At 34.3% G+C, this 25,035-nt stretch overlaps 1 protein-coding gene and 1 long non-coding RNA gene across 3 annotated transcripts in view; both read left to right on the forward strand.

Annotated features, from left to right (window-relative positions):
- Positions 1 to 25,035, forward strand: part of LOC135128066 (transcription factor AP-4) — a 65,683-nt gene that overhangs the window by 33,106 nt on the left and 7,542 nt on the right. The window lies entirely within an intron of this gene.
- LOC135128079 (uncharacterized) lies at positions 2,289 to 3,166 on the forward strand. The gene is made up of 3 exons (XR_010280325.1): positions 2,289 to 2,376; positions 2,527 to 2,699; positions 2,754 to 3,166. It is a non-coding gene; the product is annotated as an uncharacterized LOC135128079 (long non-coding RNA).

Genomic DNA, 25,035 nt, shown 5'->3' on the forward strand with positions numbered 1-25,035 from the left:
ACGGGAAAAAGGATTAAATACTTAAGTAATTTGTAAATTTTAAGTGACATTCCTTGTTCAGCCCCTCCACCCTTCAATTGTTCTTTGTTCCGCAAGTAAAAAGCCGTCTGCAGAACCGAGTTATAAATTTTATAATAATGTAATCCGGTTTTAACTGTTAACTCATTACAAGTTTAAAAGCTGAAATATCATTCCTTTGCGATGCTACGAGTATAAGTGATGTGCGTACTTGCGGGTAGAGGAAGACAGCTATAACTGAGATTTGACTTTGTACTCCGATCTTGATCGTTGAAAGTTTGTAATTGGAGTCTAAGTTGGCGTTGTTTTTTGATTGAGGTAAACGTAGCGAAAGAGTGTTTTATTGATCCATATTGTGTATAAATGACATTTGAAAGAGTTATTATACGAGAAAGTCAGGTTAGGTTGGACTATTCTGCATTGTCAGATGTCCTTGATTAAATTTTATGTTTATTGCAGACTTTACAAAAAATCAGCGCCAACTTGAGTTTCTCATTTGAACACCCGATATTATAATAGATCTATCTATCAAATTTCGTATTCTAGAGAACATATATCCATATACTAATAAATGGATATGCAACTTTAATAATACGAAATACCGTTACTTAAATACGTCATCTGGTGAAATGTTTCTCAACTGTTAAGGAGTGGATTCTATTTGTTTTGTCATTATTTGGAAAATGGCAGCATGATATGTGTACACAGGTGGGTCAATATATCCTTTGTTTATGGATTTTTGAGCCACATAAAAAATATTTTCAACTTTTACAAATTACACTATTTTTGAAGCGCAACATAAAACATTTTTGTATTTTAAGTGGAACACGTATTTTTGTTTTATTGAACTGCATTGCCTAATAGACACCTAAATATGAGTAATTATAAATATTTTACAGTTGAAAAATGTAATTTTTGTCAATTTTTCACATTAAATCATATCAGAATTACGAAGATAATCCTTGAACTTTGAAGTTTCGTATTCTCAACATTTTGGTTCAGAGATTTTTTGAACCATTTTTTTCGAGTTGATCTGACCTTTCTTAACATCCTCATTTTTTCACCACCCTGTATATTTTAACATGCTCTGATTGTCTCTTTATATGTTTTATAAGCATATGTATTTTATTTTTGAAGCTCAGATGCCAATCTATTCTATTTTTATCAACAAAAAAAATGCAAGAGGGTTATTTTTAGCATCGTTGAACCTCAACTGCACTCAAGGTCGGGCGTTCACTAATCCGACACCTTAACTTTTCGCTCCTTAGGCATGACAAATTTCTCAATTATGCTTATTTAGTGCGGGAATACTTTCAATTCAATTTAGTTTAGGAAACGAAGTACCTACCTTAAAAATTATTTCAATAATTGTTTATTTAGAGAATATTAGCATTAAATAAAGTCTATCCCCACCCACCCGCCCACTCTTTTCTTAGAAAGTACCTCATCTGCTAAAATAATTCTTATCTTAGTAGGTACTAGCCCCGCCCACCCACCCTCTCTTTTCTTAGAGGATATGTCATTTGCCAAAATCAGTTTTATTTTGGCAAGTACTTTTGAATTTTTCAAAACAATGATCAAAATTTGGAAACACAAAGTAATCCGGAGGTATTCACGCATTAGGTGCGTGCAGTGTTGCCAATTTTACTTTTATAAAATTACGTTTTTTCGTAATCTACATCTTCAAGAATTTTTTGGAGGTTCCCGAACCCCCGTACACAACGTACTGATTAGTTAATCACCCAGTATATGAGACATGTTTTGTTTAATCGTATCCAGAATTGCGGTTTTCATAATTTTGCCATATAAAATTCTGCCGTTATCTTAACTAACTTCTTTACTTATTCTTATTACACGTATTCTGAATTATTTGGTTTCAGTAGGTGTTGGGTCACTTGCGCACCGCGGTTAGTTACCCCATATGGCAGGTCTAATCCCCAAAAAAGTCATAGGACACTTCACACAAATGGAGGAGTATAAAAGTTGTCATTGCCTACAGATACCTAGTTAATAAGAAGCTTCCAACATTATAAGTTCCATGATTTTTATAGTAAGTCTAGCAGTACAGCGATATAAAAATCATCAGATCTGCTTTTCTAAAAACTTTTTATGAATTTGTTATGCAATGATTATGGTATTTTAACCTTTAAAATTAGATGCACATTTTTCTGACCGTCGCGCACAACTGTTCCTTACTTCTAGATACAATTTACACAAAGTTTACAATAGGAGCTCTTATCAGTTTAGGCCGGAGTTCGGGCGAGGGATTAAGGCACTCCAGGTACCAGTGTAACAAGATATGACCTTGGACCGGAGTTGATGATCGCCCTTTGAAATATGTCTTGCAAAGTTTCATAGGTAAATAAACAGATGGAGTCGCTTTTTTGTAAAATTTTTAACTCATCCTGGGTTTTTGAATTTATTAAAAAAGAGCCATCTCATTTTTTTCATGTGGACACCTCTATTTAAATTTTATCACTTCATACTACCACTTCCTGTACATTTAAGGTCGATATTTCCTGGGATTCACACAACAAACAAACACACCAAAATATGTAGGAAAGGGAACAAAACAAAGAAGTCGGGTAGTTTTAGAGAGTATGTTATAAATGGCCAACGTTCGGACAGACGGAACGAAAATTTGCATTTTCGTATTCTACGACCCGTAAAATGCAAAGAAGGTATGAAACGTTTATTTGTCGAAATTACTTCCTTTGCAATGTTTTCTTTCGTAGGCGCGGAGAGCAAAAGCAGTCAGAGTAGCAAGACTGAAGGGTGAAAAAAGTGTTACAGCTAGCGCAAAATGCTGATCCATTTGGTCTAACACCGAAAAATTCTCACCGATGTGAGTCAGTCGGCCCAAACTCGTATTCGGGTATACGTGCCATGTGATTGTTGACTCAGTGGTTGCGTTTCCTTTTCACCGAGTGCCTGGCACGGATGTATGTGAAAGATATGGAGCGACATAGTGTGTAGTCGCGAAGTGTTGAGATGGCCTATTAATATCACTTGAAGTGGTAGACACATTCTAGGTACAAAGAGCTTCATTGTAATCAAAGGAAGCGAGATGCTCGTCGTATTAGCTCTAACGAGTTTCTTCCCCTCTATTGGCTTGCATACGTTTTGCATTTCAATACGTGGAAAGAATGCGCGTGTGTGTCGGCCCGGCTTCGTGTCCCAAACCATAATTAGGTTTTTGTCGGCCAGCCTTGATTGAGAAATTTGAATTTCTAAATCGACGTGCACAAGTTTTCAAAGGAAAGTTTTTCGTCGAATTGAAGAAGGACTGTTTGTCGTTGACCATGCGGCGACCTGAATTTTTGTTGTGTGATGTCAGCCGACGGCTGTTACAGACTTGATCAGCTGTTTCTGGGACGGGCCTCACAAAAGGTGCTCTTACTGAGTCTAGAATAGTGCAGCAGGGTGATCTCACCGCGCACACAAACACGGATAAATTAACAATATCTTTTATTTTCGTTCCGAGAACTGCGTTCGAAGACGACACGTTTGGGCATTGTTGGAGCACGTCGAGTTTGGCGACGGGCGGAAATTTTGGTTTGGTGTTTTGGGTTTCGGACACTTAAAATCTGCATTTTATTGTTTAAGGAAACGTATCGTCTATGCGATCTAGTAAAACCGCGTTACAGGAAACATAAAATTGGCTACAAATATTACATCAGTACTAATTCGATTTTGTTCCTAAATTTGAACCTTCCTAGTGGTTTTGTCTTCGACGAACGGTTTTACTAAAAAAAAAAAATGCACTTCTTGTTTGTTTTCACTTCCCTACTTGTAACAGGAAGCGTCCATGGAGCACTAAATATATAGATCCTGTGTTTAATTCCACAAAACAGTAAGGAACTGCAGAGTCGAGACATGAAATAATATTTAACGTTCTCAGTAAAGATTAAATACTGTACTAACAACAATTTTCAAGTCAAAACTTTGATGATCGAAAGTTTCGCTAATCTCGAATTCGGTATGTAAAGTAAAAATAAACTACCTTTGGCCTACAAACAAAAAATTAATATTATATTACAGGGCGGGATATCTCAATTAAATTTGCAAACCTGCTGTTCACGATTTGCCGACCGCCAAATTTTGACCGCGGGTCCGTAATTTGTGGTTTTACGCATTGCACACTGGCCTTAACTTTTCGATTGCAAACAAAAAAAAAGGTGCGCCGATTGGGGACTTGCCATTTTCACAAGATTACAGTGTAGCGGATAGTGAGGTGTCGAAAGCAATACACGCTACAATAGCAAGGTTTAGGTAGTGTTTAAAACGTTAATCTTTTCGGTTTCAAAGTCTACCCTTTGTATTGCAAATGCTTTGTACATTGGTTGGGGTATAATCGAATATCTACCTCCCTCGATGCCTAAAAGAGGGTGAGATGATGGATATGTAACAACGAACAATAAAAACGTACCATATGTAAACACCAGTGTGCGAATTCGACGCCAGAACGATTTCGATCTTGCGATGTCGGTAATCCAAAAATGACGGAAAAGCTCTACACCTAACTTTTGAAAATATTAAAGGTTAAAGTTGAAGAATTAACTTCGTAATTCTGATTCGTTTTAATAAACTGCATGTCTAACGGACAGTTAAATAATTAGCTTTGAGAATAATTAGATCATAATTTAGTAGAATACGATCCGCAACGTAATTTTATTGTTTACAGATGGATTTTTGACAATTTTTATCGGAATTTTACATTTACGAAGTTGATTCCTCACAACTTTGTAGTTTAATATTTTCAAAAATTAGCTTCTATTCGAATTCATCAGAACCTTTTTAGCAACTCACCATCTAGTTTTTCCGTCAGATTGTTGTAATTTATTTTTTTTGTGTGACGAATATCGTCTAGATATGCAACGCTGACCAAAATTTGTGAAAACATACCTACCAAGAATTTTATGACGTCAGCTCTTCATTTTACGCAGTAAAGAACATTTAAATTTTATAAAATAATTGCTTGTGTACTTGTACTTTATGAATCCACCTTGATTTTGTTTATTATTACATATTGTATTTATATATGTGTTTATTGTTTGATTCTTCCTCTATTTGAGATACATAATACGAATGTACTAGGTAATCGAGCTCTCGCTTTATAAACGAAAAAATTCGATTCCCGGCCATTTAGGTTTTTTTTTATTATTGATCAATTTAATTTCTCCCAATTTTTTCGAGGACTAAGAATATAGGAATACTGCGCTTGTCTATATTTAATAATAACTCAAAATAATATTGGGGCCGCTTTGTTTCATTTCTTTTTCTTTTAACACAAATTCATAACTTTTCGTAGGGAAATATGTAAAATGCAAAAATTTAGTTGCGAAAAGATGACGACGTATATTAAGAAAAGAAAGGCAAAATATAAGCCCCACCCACCCGCCCAATCTTAGTTGTGATGATTTTTCTTTACTCGTCGTGTGCTAAGAGGGCGGAGCTTAATTGCAAAATCCTTAATTCTCTACAAGAAATTACCAGATATGTTTTTGAGTATCGTGTTTTTCAAAGAATACTATGTATATTAAGTAAAAATTAAAGTCAGTTTGAGATCGAGACGAATGGGTGGGTTATGTTTGAGCTTTCTTTTGTACTTAAATAAATATAGTACGATTTCTCAAGAACACGTTTCACACAGCAATTTCATGTAGACGAATAAGGATTTTCCAATTAAGCTCCGCCCTCTTGGCTTACGACGAGTAAACAAATCATTACGATTGAGGTAGGGCGGGTGGGCGGGGCTTATATTGTGTCTTTTTTTCTTGAAATAGGTAGTCATCTTTTCACAAGAAACTTAAAACATGTTTAAAATGGTAAATTTTTGTCTAGGAATTAGCATTTTGCAATTACGCTCCACCCCTCGGTTTGGCGACGAATGGGTGGGGCTTATCTTTTGGCTTTCTTTTTTAATTAATACATATAGTTTGCTTTAAACAACACGGTTACTCAAGAACATGTCTTATACAGCAATTTTTTGTAGAGAAATAAGGAATTTGGAGTTAAACTCCGCCCCACGGCTTACGACGAGTAAAAAAATTCGTCACGATTGAGATAGGGCGGGTAGGTGGGGATATACTTAGTTATGTTTTTACAACAAGAATCTTAAATCATGTTTAGAATGGTAAATTTTTGATAACGAATGAAAACGTCATTACTATTGAAGTCGGGGCAGGTAAGGGTGGAGCTTAATCTTGTGATGAATTTTTCATTCGTTGCCAGACTGGGGGGCGAAACATGTTTTAAATTTTTGTTGTGAAAAGGTGATTACGTATATTAAGTAAAAAAGGCAAAATATAAGCCCCGCCCACCCACCCGATGTCAATTGTGATGATTTTTTTTAATTCGTCGTGAGCCAACAGGGCGAAGCTTAATCGCAAAAAGCCTTACTTCTCAATAAGAAATTCTCGTGTTTTTTAGTATCATAGTTCAAAGAATACTAAGTATATTAAATAAAAATTAAAGGCAGATTTAAACCGAGGCGGGGCTTATCGTTTGGGTTTCTTTTTTACTTAATACACGTTCAAGTGTATTTAAAAAAAAATTTATTGGTGTCTTGGAAGCTAAATTCTTATGTTATTAAAAATAATTCTCTGCTGTCCCTGAGAAGCTAAATTATTAACAAATGTGTTTATCGTCGACAAAAAAAGTGAATATTAAAAACAACTGTGACTACTATAGGATTCGATATCTTTGTTTAAAATTTTCAAGGGTGCCTAGAAAGTCTGGAAGTTTTTAACGTTTATACATCTCCTTCAATTCTCTAGATATTATACAGAAATTCTTTTCTATAGATAATTTTCCAACTACTCAAAACATATTCACACTTTTTATTTCTTGGAAGTTTTGACAGTTTTAGAATTAGAAGAAGTTAAAAACAAAAAAACGTTGAACTTTGAAGTTTTTCGCTTTTTATTGATTGTTTCACTCTAGATAATCTTAAATATAAAATAATAATATCTCTAGATCATTTGAATATACCTAGTATCATGAATATTTACGGAGTTTTCGATATTTTGGTCAGTTTTTTTGATTTTTAGAGTATAGAATGTGAAATATTTAACAATTCTCTAGATTTTCGTAACTAACAATCTAAAATTATTAGAGATCTAAAACTTTTTTGTATAAATAATAAATAAATAATTAAATCTAAAGTGTTCAAAATACCTCATATTTTTGATTTCCTTTTAGAATCAGAAGAAGTTGAGAGCCAAAAAACAGAACATTTGAATTTTTTCTGGTTTACTGGTTGTATCACTGTAGAACACTCTAATTCAGATATAGTCGAAATTTCGGCAATTTTCACATTTGAGCCAGTTGCACCACTGGATATAATGCTTCTTTACCTATAATTTAACAGTCCAGAGATATTTTTATTTTAATTTATAGGAGCTATTAAGTGTGTACTTGTTTCCCGTTACATTTCGGGGACGAGGGGGGGGGGGGAGTGTTTTGCCCAAGTAACTTTTAGGTGCATTTTTTAGTAAAAAATATATATACCATATCGCTGCATTTCAACAGTCTTTCCGATTTAACCTATCAATTATTTTTCAATATTTGTACTATAATTAGTGCATATCGGGCAATTTATGTGATTGATTCTTGTTGAAGCTTTAAATACTTTGTTTGTAGCCTAAATTTGAGAGCTAATTTTCAAAATTAATGCAACAATAAAATAAATGTCGGAAATTTCGTCAATTGAAAAATTTGCAAAAATATGTAAAAATATGCAAAATAGCTACAACTATGCAGTATTATGCAAACATGAATAGCCGTCAGTCGCTTTTAATGACCTCGTACAGATCTTTAGAATTGGTTTTTATACTACAAAGAAGCGATATGCAGATATTACGTTTTAAACTTTGATAATCACTATAATTGTCGGAAAGCTTAAATTTAAACAAAACAGATTTTTTTGTTTTAATGCTTGCTTTACGTACATTGTGACTTCATGTAGGAACTAATTACTACAGTTATTTTACCTTTTTTTTGTTGTGGAATTAACCATTCAAAACTTGTTATTATGTCGGAATATATTTTTCACAAAGATTGTATTTAATTTTTTCACCAAGTCAGAAATACCACTCGTTTAAAAAATAAAAAAACTAACATTGGCCTTGCCTGTCAAGCTTTGGGTGGTACTGCTGCCCTCAGTTTGACGGAAATCAACGTCAACATAACCTTTCACCAATGATTTTTTGTTACTGAGCGTTGACACAATATTAACACATCTGCTAGTCGTGATTAATTTTTGACACTGACGGATGACAGAATGACGTGATGTGTTAGTTGTGTTGTAGTACCAAGTATACAATAATTGGTTACAACTATGAGTGTCATTTACCTATTAGTTAAAAGTCTTTGGCAACTGTTCATTTTTTTAAAGACGACATAAATAATGACGCCGACTCTAAAATCTTGATGGAGTGGCGTGTTAATAGACGTCAACTAAAAATTATAATTTTTAGTTGATAATTATCAGTGATGAAAGATACGGGATTACAACGGTACAGTTTCGGTAGAAAAAAATATTTTTGAATTTATACTAGGAGTGTTATTTTTTTGGCATTTCCAATCTTTATGGAAAAAAAAAACACCTAATCTCAGCTATATTTTTATAGAAAAACTAGTATCAAAATAGTGAAGGAGCGTGCCACGAGTTTCGGAGATTCCTCGTTCAGAAAATTTTCAATATTCTACGAAGTGTGAAAAACCAAGAAAGTGGGTGTTCGTCGAAATGATTCTACCGGTGTTCGTCCTCAATTATCGTGCAAAAAGTAAAAATCCAGACACTACCTTGTGTATTTTTACTATAGATGTCCACGTCGTTCTTTTACGATTCCTTTAAAGTGCCGGCAGACAACTCAGACAGACACAACCACAAAATTTGTCCAAATTGGTCAAACTCGTTTCAGAGCACCTACAAAGTTGGACGTCATCATTTCAAAAAAAGATCCAGCTACCTGATACTTTCTCTACCCCACGCTCCTTCCTCTCACCTAGTTCAAAAAAAAAAAAAAAAAAAAATGCTGCCCCAAACTGCGGTTCGCCCGATGCAATTCCGCCAACTTTCCCCATTAAACCCGCGATAAAAAATTCCGAAGAGCCCAAACTTCCTCCAACTCCATAAAAATATCTTTCCGAACATATCGATGAATGAAAGCGGTAAACTACAGTGCGTTTCCCCTTGAGACAACGACAGAAACTAACCTACGATCACTTTTCAAGTTTATAATTGGATCGTGTCCATATTCGCCGGTACAATTTGCATCGCCCACGTTCCGAAAAATAAAAATCGCCCACCGGATTCGAACGCGCCGACCTCTTTTGGCGAGCCGAAAAAGCAGGGGTCGGCGCCACGCCCAGCTGATGTCGCAGTGACGTCATGACGCGCCGGGACGCTCGATATACGGCCCGCACCATTGACGTCACGGGGTTAACGCTCTACTTTGGACGAATCCGCCATAGGAAGTGCCCTCTTGCTCCTCTTTTATTTCGCCCGAAACGGCCGCTTTCCTGCTCGCGGAACAGTTCTTACTGTTAACGGCCGAGGGAATTTATCGGTTTGCATAAATTTCGACGCTCTCGGCAATTATCCGAGAATGTTTTTCTCCTCATCTTTCCCGGCAGTAAATGTACTCGTTTTGCGAAACTAGCGACGAAACGGCGATGCTAGATTAGCGCGGTTTCTTTCGGAACGATGCGATGAAGGTGTAAAATCGACCGAGAGTTCCGAGAGTTCCGACAGAATAGCTGCGGAGAGAGAGCCTTGCGAAAGTTTCGGTACAAGTTTAATGGCATTTAAATTAATCGAAATGCATGAATATGAATATCTAAGCTATTCTGCAGCATAAGCACGTTCTCAGAGTTCAACTTAATTCATTCAACTTTGGTCTTTGCAGTAAACGATGCAAATGTGTTTCTATGTAGATTTAAACATTTTTTAAGTCGAGTAGTAGTTTCTCACATGGGCTTACTCGATGTTGTTCGTGTCTCATGGGTTGCACTAAGCGTCTCGTGCTTCCACAAATATTTGTTGTGGTCATTATTTTCGATAAAAAAGTTACGTAGTAATTACGTTGCGTGGACTGTTTGATAGAATTTATTTATAACTAAATTTAGTTCTTGAAAAAAACCCAAATTTACAGTAGTAAACAGTTCCGAGACGGCGTGACGGGTTTTTCATCACCGTCGATTGACCTACTGCGTAGTTGTTCGTTTACGGGACGAGGTTACGTTTGGGGGGGGGGGGGGGTAACTCGATTTGGTTGCCGCCCAAAATTCCGGGTTAAGTTTTTGAAAAAATAAACAAAATTGACATAATATATGCAACGTGATCAGGCTGTTAGGACAGTTGACTTGTTCCACTACAGTTACTACTTTAACGGAGCTCAAATAGATCTTAAAACGCTAATCAAAATTTGTCTTCATCCCTACGAACAATCTGATGGCGTCATCTCAAAATCCTATTTAAACGTTCAGAGTAATGTGCTGTTATTTATACTATAATGTTTTATCGATGTTTTAGGACCCCTAGAGTACGAAAAAATTGCTGTTGTCTGTGTCAATTTTTGAGGAAAAAACCGAATGTGCTTAATTAATTAATTTGTCCCTCTCCTGTGTTGGGGAAACAAAATAAATCAAATTTCATTTTCTTGTAACACAAATGCCACTTATCTGAACGTGCTAACAGAGTCCAACCGAAACTTTCGTTTGTCGTAGTCCCTCATTGTCATTTCGTAGTCTGAGGCTACGTTTCAATTAATTTTAGCTCTAGATGCGCATCTGTTAAAAAAACTGATTACAATTTGTCTAATTATTTTCACGCAATCTGATGCGTCTCCTCAAAATTTTGCATAATAAATTTGATTTAAATTTTCTACGTAACATCTCCTATACTTATGGTTTATGAATCTATCTTGAAATTTTTTCCTAGACATCCAGATTTTGGAAAAAAAAACAAATTGTATGATTAACCTTTTATAATATAACTTTGAAACTACAACACCCAATACGTTTTAAGATTATCGTAAGTTGGCAACTCGTTAGTCTAAATTTATTCTTTTGTCTGCCTCCCCCCTTCGATGCCATCATTTCAAAATTTTGCCGAATAAATCCTATCTAAAATGTTACATTAGATTAGGACTAAGGTACATTAGATTGGAAATTGGAAGGAAAACGAAGAAGACGATGACCAATATAGGAATGGTTATAGGAACTGGAAGAAGAATGGAAAAAAATGCCACTCAGAAGAAATGAAGAAAAGACTAAGATATTGAGACTATGAAAGTATCAAACCAAAAAATAAGGAGTCGTTCAAGAGTAAAATCCTCGGAAAAAAAATCCAAATTGAATATACAGGTACAAAACAATAATCCGGCCATCACTAATATTGGCGCTGAAACATTTAGTACTAATGACGAAAAAACAGAAAGAACTAAGAAAATTAAAAAGAAAAATTTTAAGGACCATATTGGGACCACCAATACGACTAGATGAGAATGAATATCGACCAAGTATGAAAACTACGAATTATTAATACAGCAAATAGATGAAAATGTGGTAAAAAAAATTAATCAACAAAGAGTCAAATGGCTGAGATACAAAGAGCAGGACCAAAAGGAAAAAAAAGAAGAGGAAGAGCAATATAGGAATGGAAGAAGAACGGGAAAAATTGGCACTCAAAAGGAAATTAAGAAAAAACTAATACCTTTATTGGGACTTGGCATAAAAGTAGCAAAGAAAAAATAGAAAGAATAACTAAGAAAATTAAAAAGAAACATTTTAGGGACCAACAAATTAGATGAGAAGGAATACCGTCAGAGAATGAATTATGAATCATTAATAAAGGGAATAGATGAAAATGCGGCAAAAAACGCAACAAAAAACAAAACGGATTAGCATTAACATGGTAAAAGATATAAAAAAGATGAACGGGCAAAGTAAGAAGAATAAGAAAGAATAAGGGAATGGTAACAATTCCAATAATAACAATAAGAGAGAGAATGAAGAGCAGGACGTGAAGAAAACGGGAATGTCGCCAAACTGAAGAATAAAGAAGATGACTTATAAGAGTATACCGAAAATGGCGCTTTTCATAACCCTAAGTTTAAAATGTTCGCAGTTAATTTTAGCTTCCCTGGTGTTTTATTTTCGAATAAATTTAAAGGAATCTAGTAGTTTGTTGCTGGATGAACCTGAAAAAATCTGTTGAGCTTTTAAGTGTTTTATTTTTTATGAATTTGAAAAAGGGTTGAGTGCCACAATATTTTTCTTTTTAATTCGGGAGACTCTTGGACCCATGGTGTATTATTTTGGGAGCCCATGAAGATTTTTTTTTTAATTATTCAAAGCAATTTTAAGAGACTTTGGTGTTCTATGTTTGGCAAATTCTGACCTGATCTGTTTTTGAGTTAATTTTACGACCCCGTTTTTTTTTTTGAAAAATTTAAAACTATTTTCAGGTTCTAGGTATTCCTGTTTGGAAAGAATTTGAAAGTGCTTTGGATCCTTTAGTACCTTTTCTTATAATAATTTAATTAAATTTCTTCGAAGATATGTCATTTACTAAAATCAGTCTTGATTTAGCAGGTACTAGCTCCAGTCGCCCGCCATCTATTTTCTTAGAGAATATATCATTTGCCAAAATCACACTTGTCTTAGCAGATACTAGCCCCGCCCACCTACCCTTTCTTTCCTTAGAGGGTATCGCATTTGCCAAAGTTAGTCTTATCTTAGCAAATACCTACCCCGCCCACCCACCCTCTCTTTCCTCAGAGAGTATGTCATTTGCAAAATCAGTTTTATCTTAGCAAAAATATATCAAAATTTGGAAACATTACGAGCTTACTTATATGTCTGTACTTGTGGTTTCTCAGTGTAGTCAATAAAAACAAAACCAACAAAAGAAAAATCCATTAAAACATAACCAACTAAACACTAGAGAAAAGATGTTCAAAATTCCTGCCTTGCAAATATAAGTAAGCTCGTAATGTTTACAAATTTTGATCATTTTTTGTAAAAGTTAGTTATCAGTACTTGCTAAGATAAGACCGATTTTGGCAAATGACACCCTCTAAGAAAAGAGAGGGTGGGTGGGCGGGGTTACCACCTGTTAAGATAAAACTGATTTTGGCAAATAACATACTCTCTAAGAAAAAGAGGGTGGATGGGCGGGGCTAGTAGCTGCTGAAATACGACTGATTTTGTTATGTTATGTCCCCCGTTTTCATGTAATTGGTCCTCCGGCTTGTTGGAAACGTAATAGAAAAGAAAAAAATAAAGAATAAATGACATACCCTGTAAGAAAAGAGAGGGTGGGTGGGCGGGGCTAGTACCTGGTAAGATAAGAGTGATTCAGGCAAATGACATTCTTTAAGAAAAGAGAGGGTGGGCGGGTGGGGCTAGTAATGCCAAGATAAGACTGATATTAGCAAATGACGTATCCTCTAAGAAATTTAATTAAATAAATTATTATAAGAAAAGACACTAGAGGCTCCAAAGCACTTCCAAATTATTTCCAAACAGGAATACCTAGAATCTCAAGACTTTTAAATTTAAAAAAAAAAAGGGTGGGGGTTCCAAAATTAACTCAAAAACAGGTCAAGTCAGAATTTTCCAAAAATAGAACACGAAAGTCTCCCAAAATTGTTTTAAATAATTTACAAAAAAAAATCTCCATGGGGTCCCAAAATAATACACCATGCGTACCTAAGAGTACTTACACTTCAGGGGGAGTAATTTTTTTTTGTATTAACATCTATTTTTTTCTTTATTTACAGAATGCCAAAAAAAAATCAAAAAATTAGGCAAACTATCAAGCAAGCAGAAACAATCGTCGGCCGTTTCCGTTTCTTGTTCTGAGTTTATGGTTTCTTGGAATAATGTAGAAAAATTCACTAGGAACATGTGAAAAGCATTTTGCTACACACATATCTTTATTTTACAGGGGAAGAAATAAGTTTCGACCTATTCTTTTTAACAATAAGTTGAACAAACACTGTTTAGTTAATTGGTAATGGTCATATGCATATTTAGTCGCTTGATAAAGAAAAAGTAACTAAAGATATTCCAAAATAACAGACAGACGGGAATGGGCCTAAACTCAAACAAATTTTTAAGACAATCTAATTTGTTTTGAAGTTTAAAATGTATGGAGATTGGAGATTAAACTGCCGGCAAAAGTGCGTGTTAGAGTAGAAATTCCAAGTAATTAAATTTTGACATGACGTCATGGATGTTTTTGACGGGATGAATGGACCAATTTGGATTAATGTATTACCGTTTAGACGATAACGTGGAGGTTTTTAGTTTGTAATAAATTTCCAACAGACGATAGACAGACGTGAAAATGGGAGACCGACATTTTCGTGTTTTATGAGCCATAAAGAAAACATGAAATTAGCATTCGTTAGAATGACCCTATTAAACACTTCCTTAGTTATCGCTGTAGAAACAAAAATCGTGGGTTCAAGCTTGCTACAAAAAAAAAGTTAGAGCCCAATCATGCAAATTCAAGATAGCGCAATGAAAAGTTGAGAAACAATCCAAACACACCGCATCATATTTGTAAATAAATAAATGCCAAAGTTCTGTATAAACAAGAAAAATGAAAAGTGTAAATAAAACGTGGAAAAGTACGTAAAACCAACTGAGTTATCGAGACGATTCCATCGATGAAAATTCAGTGTTTGTGAGTAGATTATGTGCTGCAAATAATACTCATTGTAAAGATTATTTATCACCAGTCAATGAAAATTCGTTTATTTGTAGAGTGAATCCATGAACCAGATTTGAAACGATTTCGCTTTTATATCGCATTAGAATGATTGAACGCACCGATTTATCAAAAAATTGTAGACAGATTAATTTTTGGCGCCCTCGCAAATAATTAGGTCTCTGGAAAATACCCAAATCGCAGTTGCTATAAATTCTAACCGTTTCCTAGATATTTGCGGCATCTGAAGACGTTCCGAAAGTAGCTACAAAGTACATTTACCGAGTTTCAGGCCAGCCGCGACAAGATGTGATTTAGATCGCTAGAAATGACCGAAATTTTCGGCATTTCAGTGAAGTTGAAACGCTGGAATCATGAAAGTATCCGTAAATCACTTCACCCGGCTTCTGGACAGCTGCGGCCAAGATGTGACGCTGAAAATAACAAAAATCGCGTTACTTTTGCGAGTCTTGTCTGGGGGCTTCAGGAGGTTCAGAACTCCAAAAATAGCCCCCGTGGAGCTTGAGAACGTATGAATGTGAAAAGTAATCTCAGGCCGGATTCTTGGACCGGAAGAAGAGCTGAAAACGTAATGGAAGTATATGTATAAGATGAAATAACATTTGAAGGTACAAACAAATCACAAAAAGTGATTTTTTTGTATTTCCGCAAACTATTTACCTTTTCGAACGAATCCGGAAGGTGGAACTTTTGCAAAATCGATGCGACTGAAACTAGTTCAACAGCTGGCCCATATTTTCCCGGTATTCATAAGTGGTACTTTTTGCAAAAGTAGAAGTCGAGCCATTTATTCGATTCTGGCTTGCGGAGGCTGCGGCCGCTTGAATTTATGCATAGGCAAGTGCCTTTTAAACGCCTCCGTTCCTCTCTCGCCGACCGATATGCCGGATGCATCAGGGTCTTTCACCTGCGTTCAGCAGCGTTCTAGCAGCTGTCTTGTTCTAACGCTAACGTAACTCGGCCGGTTGTAGTAAAAATCATATTGATCATACCGAACAAATTACTTGGGTAAATAGGGGCCCCTCAGATAGAGTTACGTTTGCTTGGATGTATCGGCTAATGGACGTGCTCGCGTGTGGGTAAGATCAGGATCTTTGGCCCACCGCAGCGGTCCAGACGAATTGCGGATGGCGTGCTAGATTAAATTTATTATTAGAAGTCAGCCTCGAGGCGGTATCGTAACGCAAACTCGTAGGCTGACCGTGCAGACGGATGGGCCTCTTTCGTTGTTGTCGAAAATGTGCTAATTGAAAGACAAACACGTCTGACGGACCGGGCCCATGATTGATTCGGTAAAACGGAGATTCGATCTTGGTGATAAATTGTCGTAGAAGTGGAAAAGGTGAGCTATGGGGGAAATTGGTCTTGGACTAAGTGGGTGGAGTTGTTTTGCGTATACCGGAATTACGGAACCATTATTTGATATGACTATAATTATTTAGAATTGAGTGGAATTACAGCGGCATGATACAGATTATTTAATTCTATTTTAAAATATTTGCATTGCCAGTATCGAAATGCTTGTTGGTTACTGCTGGAATGTTTCGCCGCCCAATGTAAAAAGAAAGTGAAGAGAAAAACATTGTCATTGTTACACAAAACTACGTGTCAGTATTATTATGCCCTTATTACAAAGTTTCCAAAGGTGCAAAATTTAATTAGAAGCAAATTTTATGTTGGCAAATCTGAATTGTTGGTATTGGTCAGTTCACAGTTGTCAATTTTGACATGAGCACGCCTAACAAACGTGTTGATTGGTTGAGACGATGCCAGCTGCCATAAGTGTCACTTTGACAATTAGGTATGCCATCATGGAATTTTAAATCCGTTGCCAACCTGACAAAAAAAATCACAATCCATTAATAGTCCACTTTTTTATGACTTTTGCCATTATTTTTGTCTCTTCCCATGTGGTATTCCGTTCTTTAAAGGTTCCCGTCATTTCCATGTCTCAGGTTCTCTTTGGTTTTCCCTTTTGCTTCCTGATGTACATTCGTCACCTTATCTTGTCATTTTTTGTTTATTTCTCCAATTTGTGTATTCCGCTGTTGTCGTTGTAAGCGAAGAAAATATTATGATCGAGTCCTTCGACGACTTGCTTCTTTCATGTTTTCTCGATGTTTCATGACCCCTAGAGTTCGAAAAAATAAGTCTGCCGTTTCTGTCTTGTCTGTCGTCTGTCCGAATTTTTATTAGGCATATACCGGGCCGATTGTTGTCAATTTTTTTAAGGATATTAGGGAATATATCATGCAGATGGTAAAAAAAACGCTAGCCAAAATTTGTCAGCTAATCCCCAACAACAGTGGAATGACGTCATCTCTAAATTTTACAGTAATAGGACGTGGTTTAAAGTTAAAGTAAAGCACAAGCTCCGCCCACCCGCCCTCTATTTTCTTAAAGGGTATATCATTTGCCAAAGCAGTAGTATATTAGGAAGTACTATCCTCGCCCACCCGCCCTCTATTTTCTGAAAGGGTATATCATTTGCCAAAATCAGTTTTATCTTAACAACTACTACAGGAGTTGATGTCATCTTAGAATTTTGTCAAATAAATGTTGTTTAAATGTTAAAACGTAAGTAACATAGTCCTGAACTTGTGATTTCTGAATCCATGTTGAATTTTTATCCTAGATAGAAATTTTTTGAAAAAAAAAATCATAATTGTAGATACAATTTTCGATTTCTCAATTTTTCGAATTTTCGATTTTTCGGCTCTTCGATTTTTCAACGATTTCTGTTTTTTGATGTTTCAGTTTTAGAATTTTTAGGTTCTTTATTCTCGGTTTTTAAAATCCCGATTTTTCGGTATTTCAATTTTCCGATTTCTCAGTTTTTCGTTGCTTGAGTGTTGGAATTTTTCAATTTTTCGATTCTTCAATTTGTTTATGTCCCGCTCTTCTCATTTTTCGTTGTTTCAGTTATGCGATTTTTTCGATTCCTCGGATTTTCAGTGTTCAATTCTTCAATTTTTCAATTTCAAAATTTTGGATTTTTCGATGTTTCAATTTCTTGATTTTTCATTTATGGATATTTTAATTTTTAAATTTTTTCGTCATTTTAGTTCTGGAATCTTTCAATTTCTCGATTTTTTAAATTTTGGCTTTCCTCTTTTTTTAATTTGTCAATTTTTTGATATTTAAATTTTCCAGTTTTTTAAATTGAAAATTTTTCGATTTTTCAGTTTTTTTATTTTTCAATTTTTTGATTTCTTGATTTTTCGATTTCTTGACATTTCGGTTTTTCAATTGAAAACATTTTTCAGTTCTTCGATACTACGATTTTCCAAAATTTTCGATTTCTCGATTTTTCAACTTTCGATTTGTTTTTCGATGTTTGAGTTGTTGAATTCTAGTTCTGGAATTGTATAATTTCTCGATTTGTTAAAGTTTGGATTTTCAGTTTTTTGATATTTTAATTTTCCAATTTTTCAAATTTTAAGTTTTTTTCGGTTTCTTGACATTTTGGTTTTTCCATGGAAAACATTTTTTGACTTTTCGACTTTTATAATTCTCAAGTTTTCCAGTTTTCAATTTCCCAATTTTTCAGTTATTCGAAATAAGAGTACTATTTTTCAGTTCTTCGAAATAAGAGTACTATTTTTCAACTTTTGGATTTCTCAATTTTTCGATTTTTCGGCTTTTCAATTTGTTTTTCGATGTTTCAGTTTTAGAATTTTTCAGTTTCTGTATTCTTCGGTTTTTCAATCCTCGATTTTTCGGTATTTCAATTTTCCGATTTCTCAATTTTTCGTTGATTGAGTGTTGGGATTTTACAATTTTTCGATTCTTCAATTTTTTGATGTCCCGCTTTTGTCATTTTTCGTTGTCAGTTATGCGAATTTTTCGATTCTTCAATTTTTGACATTTCTGAATTTTCAGTTTTCAGTGTTCAATTCCTCAATTTTTCGATTTCATAAATTTTGGATTTTTCGACTTCTCGATTTTTCAGTTTTTTATTTTTCAAATTTTAGATTTCTTGATTTCTCAATTTCTTGACATTTTTCGATTTCTCGATTTTTCAGTTCTTCGATACTACTATTTTTCAATATATATTTGGGTTTCTCAAATTTTTAAAATTTTCGATTTTTCGGGTTTTGGATTTCTCGATTTTTCAACTTTCGATATCTGTTTTTCGATGTTTAAGTTGTAGACTTTTTCAGTTTCTTTATTCTTCGGTTTTTCAGCTCTCGATTTTTCGGTATGTATTTCAATTTTTGATGTTTGAGTGTTCGGATTTTTCAATTTTACGATTAATTTTTTTTTTATTTTCCCATTTCTCGATTCGTTGGCTTTTCAGTGTTCAATTCTTCAATTTATCAATTTCATAAATTTTGGATTTTTCGATGTTTCAATTTCTTGATTTTTCATTTATAGATATTTTAATATTTAAACTTTTTCGTCATTTTAGTTCTGGAATCTTTCAGTTTCTCGATTTTTTAAATTTTGTTTTTTTTCTTTTTGAATTTTTCGATTTTTCAGTTTTTTTATTTTTCAATTTTTGGATTTCTTGATTTTTCGATTTCTTGTCATTTCGGTTTTTCAATTGAAAACATTTTTCAAGTCTTCGATTTTTCAGTTCCGCGATACTACGATTTTTCGATTTCTCGATTTTTTTCAACTTTCGATTTCTGTTTTTCGATGTGTGAGTTCTGGAATTGTACGATTTCTCGATTTTTTAAAGTTTGGATTCTCTGTTTTTGAATGTTTCAATTTTTTGATATTTTAATTATCCAATTTTTCAAATTTTAAGTTTTTCGATTTCCCGATTTTTCAGTTATTTTATTTTTCAATTTTTGGATTTCTTGGTTTTTCGATTTCTTGACATTTCGGTTTTTCCATGGAAAACATTTTTTGACTTCGATTTTTATAATTCTCCAGTTTTCAAGTTTTCAATTTCCCAATTTTTCAGTTCTTCGATATTAGAGTACCATTTTTCAATTTTTGGATTTCGCAATTTTTCGATTTTTCGGCTTTTCAATTTATTTTTCAATGTTTCAGTTTTAGAATTTTTCAGTTTCTTTATTCTTCGGTTTTTCATTTCGCAATTTTTCAGTATGTATTTCAATTTTTGATGTTTGAGTGTTCGGATTTTTCAATTTTTCGATTAATCATTTTTCTTTATTTTCCCATTTCTCGATTCGTTGGCTTTTCAGTGTTCAATTCTTCAATTTTTCAATTTCATAAATTTTGGATTTTTCGATGTTTCAATTTCTTGATTTTTCATTTATAGATATTTTAATTTTTAAATTTTTTCGTCATTTTAGTTCTGGAATCTTTCAATTTCTCGATTTTTTAAATTTTGGCTTTTGTGTTTTTGAATTTTTCATTTTTTTGATATTTTAATTTTCCAGTTATTTAAATTTAAAATTTTTCGACTTTTCAGGTTTTTTATTTTTCAATTTTTGGATTTCTTGAATTTTCGATTTCTTGACAGTTCGGTTTTGCAATTGAAAACGTTTTTCAAGTCTTCGAATTTTGGATTTCTCGATTTATCAACTTTCGATTTCAGTTTTTCGATGTTTTGAGTTGTAGAATTCTAGTTCTGGAATTTTACAACTTCCCTATTTTTTAAAGTTTGAATTGGTTTTGAATTTTTCAATTTTTTGATATTTTAATTTTCCAATTTTTCAAATTGTAAGTTTTTCGATTTCCCAATTTTTCAGTTATTTTATTTTTCAATTTTTGGATTTCTTGATTTTTCGATTTCTTGACGTTTCGGTTTTTCCATGGAAAACATTTTTTACTTTTCGAGTTTTATAATTCTCCAGTTTTCAAGTTTTCAATTTCCCAATTTTTCATTTCTTCGATATTAGAGTACTATTTTTCAATTTTTGCGATTTCGCAATTTTTCATTTTCCGGCTTTTCAACTTGTTTTTCGATGTTTCAGTTTTTTTGTTCTCGATTTTTCGGTATTTAAATGTTTCGGTGTTTTGAGTGTTGGAATTTTTCAATTTTTCGATTCTTCAAATGTTTCATTTCTCGATTTTCTTATTTTTCGATGTTTCAGTTGTACGATTTTTTTTTGACATTTGTAAATTTTCAGTTTTTCGATTTCTCAATTTCTCGATTAATCAATTTTTTGATTTTCCCATTTCTCGATTTTTCATTTTTCGATGATTTCCTTAAATTTATTATCACTTAATTAATTGTTTTTGATTCCCTTTGCTGCCTCTTTCTCCGTTTTAGCTTTTATTACCAATTCTGTAACTGTTATTCTTTGATTTTTATTTTGCCCACATTTATCTTTGGTTTTTGATGTAAAATACTATTCCACTTTTATTTCTATATTCTAACTTGTTCTGAATCTCTTGCTTCCACCTTTTTTTGCAATTTGTTTTTGTTTATTTTTGAGATTCGACAAACTTCTTCAGCTGTGTTTGGAAATGTATTTTTCAGTGTATTCCATAATTCATTCCTTCATCCGGCACCGTTCGTTTATCTTTTTCTGTATCCGGTTCGATAAATATCAATTTCCTTTTCGTTTGTTCTACGATCTCCCAGAATTGCTATTTTTGCTATTTTTTCGTCTTCTTTGAATTCATACACTAATATTAATTTATCGTTAATTTATCTCTGATGTAAAATTCTTTCTGTGAAATCGCTCCATTTAAACACGTTTTTTGCAAGTTTTTCTTTACAATGCACAAAACCTCCTTCCTTGACTGTCTTTTGATAATTTCGTTGATAAACGGGCAAGAAATTTTTTATTTTCGAGGATGTCGCAAACCTCGTGGGTTCGGGGCCCCTCGCTCGCGCTTTTTGGGAGCGCGATCGCGATCTAGCGGGCGCGGAGCGGGCGCCATCTTCAAAATGGCGGGAAAGCGAGCGGGCAAGTGACGACCGTGACCTTGAAAACTGCATTCCAAACGCGGAGCATGCCATGCCGTTTGCGACAAAAAATCCTCCCATGCGAATCAGTAATGTGAATGTTGCCACGTATCAAACGTCGAAGATGGACACCGGCCGCGTATACACCGGCTGTTTCCGGCGAGTTAAAAGCGCAAATACGCTCCGCAGCGAGCCGAACAGCTGACACATAGGAAAATAATAGTCAGCCGTTGACTGGCGCCATTCGCGGCCAAGGTTAAGCGTATTAGCCGCCCGATAATATGAAAAAAGCGCTTCTTAAAATAGATTTCCGCTCACCTCTCACTCTTCGCCAGCGACCGAAAAACTTCTAGTCGGTTCTTTTTCTCTGTCAGCGGAAGCGGGTTTCGGATCCGGCCCCGGCCGCGACATCCTCCTTTGTCGTTTCTCATTCATGGCGTTTTATGCATTTAATTGGATAGTTGAGTCGTAACGTTGGTTTGGTTTCTTCGAGATTGTCTTGTGGCGTGATTTTGCAGCACGTCCTTTGAGGAGCGCGGCCACAAATTCAGCTCGTTGCCGGCTTCCACATTCCGACGTAGCGCTTGATGGCAGCACCGTCCATCTGCACATGAGTACGCTCGATGCTATTTTTAGAACAGACTTACCTTAACTACTTTTTTTACCTGTGCGGACTGCAGACCCACGGTGTTCGTAATCAACTGCAATAATTCGCGTCGATAGTGTGGGCAACTGTCGTTGTTGTTCCATTGTTTTTTTATTTTTCGTCGTCGAAAAAAAAATTGTTGCATGATGTATTGAATTTATTGTGGTTGATTATTTTATAACGATTTTATTTTTAGAAGACCTGCTGTCATGCTTTATCGAGAGTTGAAAAAACTTACTTAATCTTTACGACAAGGCTCATTGATATATTTTACTTTGGAGCACTTGAGTAGTTGACTAGGATTAGAAAATTATCTAATATCTCGGCAGTGCAGTTGCACTACGAAGAGCAGCTGCTCCAACGCGGGAATACATTTTGAGGAACATCTGCTCTTCTACGAGGGAAGTTTGGTTTGTCCTTTTCCTGTTTTGATTCGAAATGAAATTCGATCAATAATTGGCACTCTGCGGCTCTACAATTTCTTCTTGCAAATATATTGCAAAATAAAAGTGAAATTTTAGATTAAAATATACCCATTTTATGTAATAATTAAACTAATAACTAATAGATCGATAAAATTTTATTTTTAGATAATGTTGAAACTCCAGTGTTTCTCCAAGCTACGTTATTGAAATTGTGAATTTTTTGCCTTAAGTCGTTCTTGAATAAATCAATGTAGATTTTTTGGTGACGTTATTGAGCGAATTACGCAGTACGAGTAATCATTAACTTACTGTATAAAAAAGATGTTTACAAGTGTTAAAGGCGGCATGTCACTTTTGTAGATATCATATTTTATTTATTGAATCACTTTTTTTTTGTTTATGATTATTTTTCACACTTCTTGTGGGTGATCTAAAATTTAAAACGTTATTTACTGCAAGAACTCACGCTTTTTTAATTCAATGTACATTTTTATATCAAAGGTAATAAAATGGTATGGCTGCTGCACTTGGTACAACAAATGTTCCTTGAAATTGGTAGAACTGTCACCCGACCTTAATTCCTGTTGTCAAAATTGACAGTGACATTTAGTTTAAACCAAAATTTGTTACTGATTATTAAATTGTCATGACCTAATTTTTTTGAGCGCTTAAAAGTGACAGCGTCAAGCGTTTGGATTAGGTTCGGCAGTGGTGGGAAACATTTTCGGTAATAGTTAATTAATTCTATTGCAAATTCAAACAGTATTTGTTGTAAATAATTATAGAAAAAAACTAGTTTCCATACCAAAAAATTATTTTAACGTCAGTTATAACTCATAAGTTCAATACAATTTCAAGTCTCAAGAGATAATCGACTATTAATAATTATGATTATTTTTTTAGTTAAGGTTGGCAACATAAATTTTATGATAGTATAATTGATTATCGAACTGGGGGCACCAAGTCATTTCATCACGATTGTAATGTCAACGTTAACAACTGTGGACATGTAAAGTTGCTTCCAATAAATCAGAGTCGCCAACACAACACATTTACATCATTAATAGTCACCCCGTATTTTACAAAAAAGTAACTGCACTATTTTTGAAAAGATAGGCTGATCAGACCTTGAAAACTGTTGCCCTGGCCTTGACAACTGTTGCCCCCCTTTTTCCTTACATACATTTAAAATGCCGAGTGATTATTAATGTTTGTGATTTGACAGGTTGGCAACATATTTAAAAGGTTATCAGGCATACCTGATGTCAAATTGAAATTTATGCCACAAAGTCAGTAGTTGTCATCTTTTCATCAGGTTTGTTAGGCGCGCTCATGTCAAAATTGACAACTATGAACTGACATTGTTGCCAAAAATTCAGAATTGCCGCCACAAAAATCAGCTTCAATCACTAATAATGACTTGGTATTTTACAAAAAAAGTAACTTAGATTTTTGAAAAGATACGGTTGAGCAGAAGATCATGACTAGTTTGCATTACATACATTTAAAGTACTGAGTGACTATTAATATTGTATTTGTAGTTGTCATCTTTTCATCGCGTTTGTTAGGGCGCTCATGTCAAAACTGACAACTGTGAACTGATATTGTTGCCAAAAATTCAGAATTGCCAACACAATTTTTTTTTTCAATTACTGTTAATAGTCACGCGGTATTTGAGCCACCGTAAAGAACTTCAGTAGGCGTAGGTGAACATTACCAACGTAAAACCAACAAAAAACAAAATTTAGGCAGCAGTTTTTAGGTGTTGTCTTACGGTATGGTGTTTGATGATATAAAAGCAATCTTGTCATATACAGCTGGTGCCAAATTGAAGTGAGGTTATGTGGCATTCTATTCTTTTTACTTCCGTAGCGTAAGCTGGTCCATCTGGTGACAGACTGTTTTATCGACGTTGCATAACCTCTAAAGTATGAAAAATAGGTCTCCCATTTCCGTTTGTTTGTCGTTAATGTCGATTTTTATTACACAGAAAGCCTCTAAAACTACTGATTTTTTTGATTAATCATCATGGCGAAAAAATCCTTCAAACCAAAGCATATTGAAAGTTTTCAGCAAAAAAATCACATGAATAGGGTGTTGCAATTAAAATTTGATCTTTTGATAACATTTGTGGGAACTCGATTCCAAATTTATTATATAAATGTCAGATTTACATGAAGTCTACTGTAATGCCGGGTGATTGGAGGAAGTTTTTGTGTTGGTAATTCTGAATTATTGGCAGCAATGTTAATATGTTAGTTCACAGTTGTCAATTTTATTTTAACAATCAGATATGCCATTATAAATTTTTAAATATGTTGCCAACTTGACAAAAAAATCAGTCATTGGTACTCACCCGGTACTC

Source organism: Zophobas morio, unplaced genomic scaffold (genome assembly GCF_036711695.1).
Source record: "Zophobas morio isolate AGI-343-1 ecotype UQ-CSIRO unplaced genomic scaffold, CSIRO_AGI_Zmor_V1 ptg000002l, whole genome shotgun sequence".
Lineage (NCBI taxonomy): Eukaryota > Metazoa > Arthropoda > Insecta > Coleoptera > Tenebrionidae > Zophobas > Zophobas morio.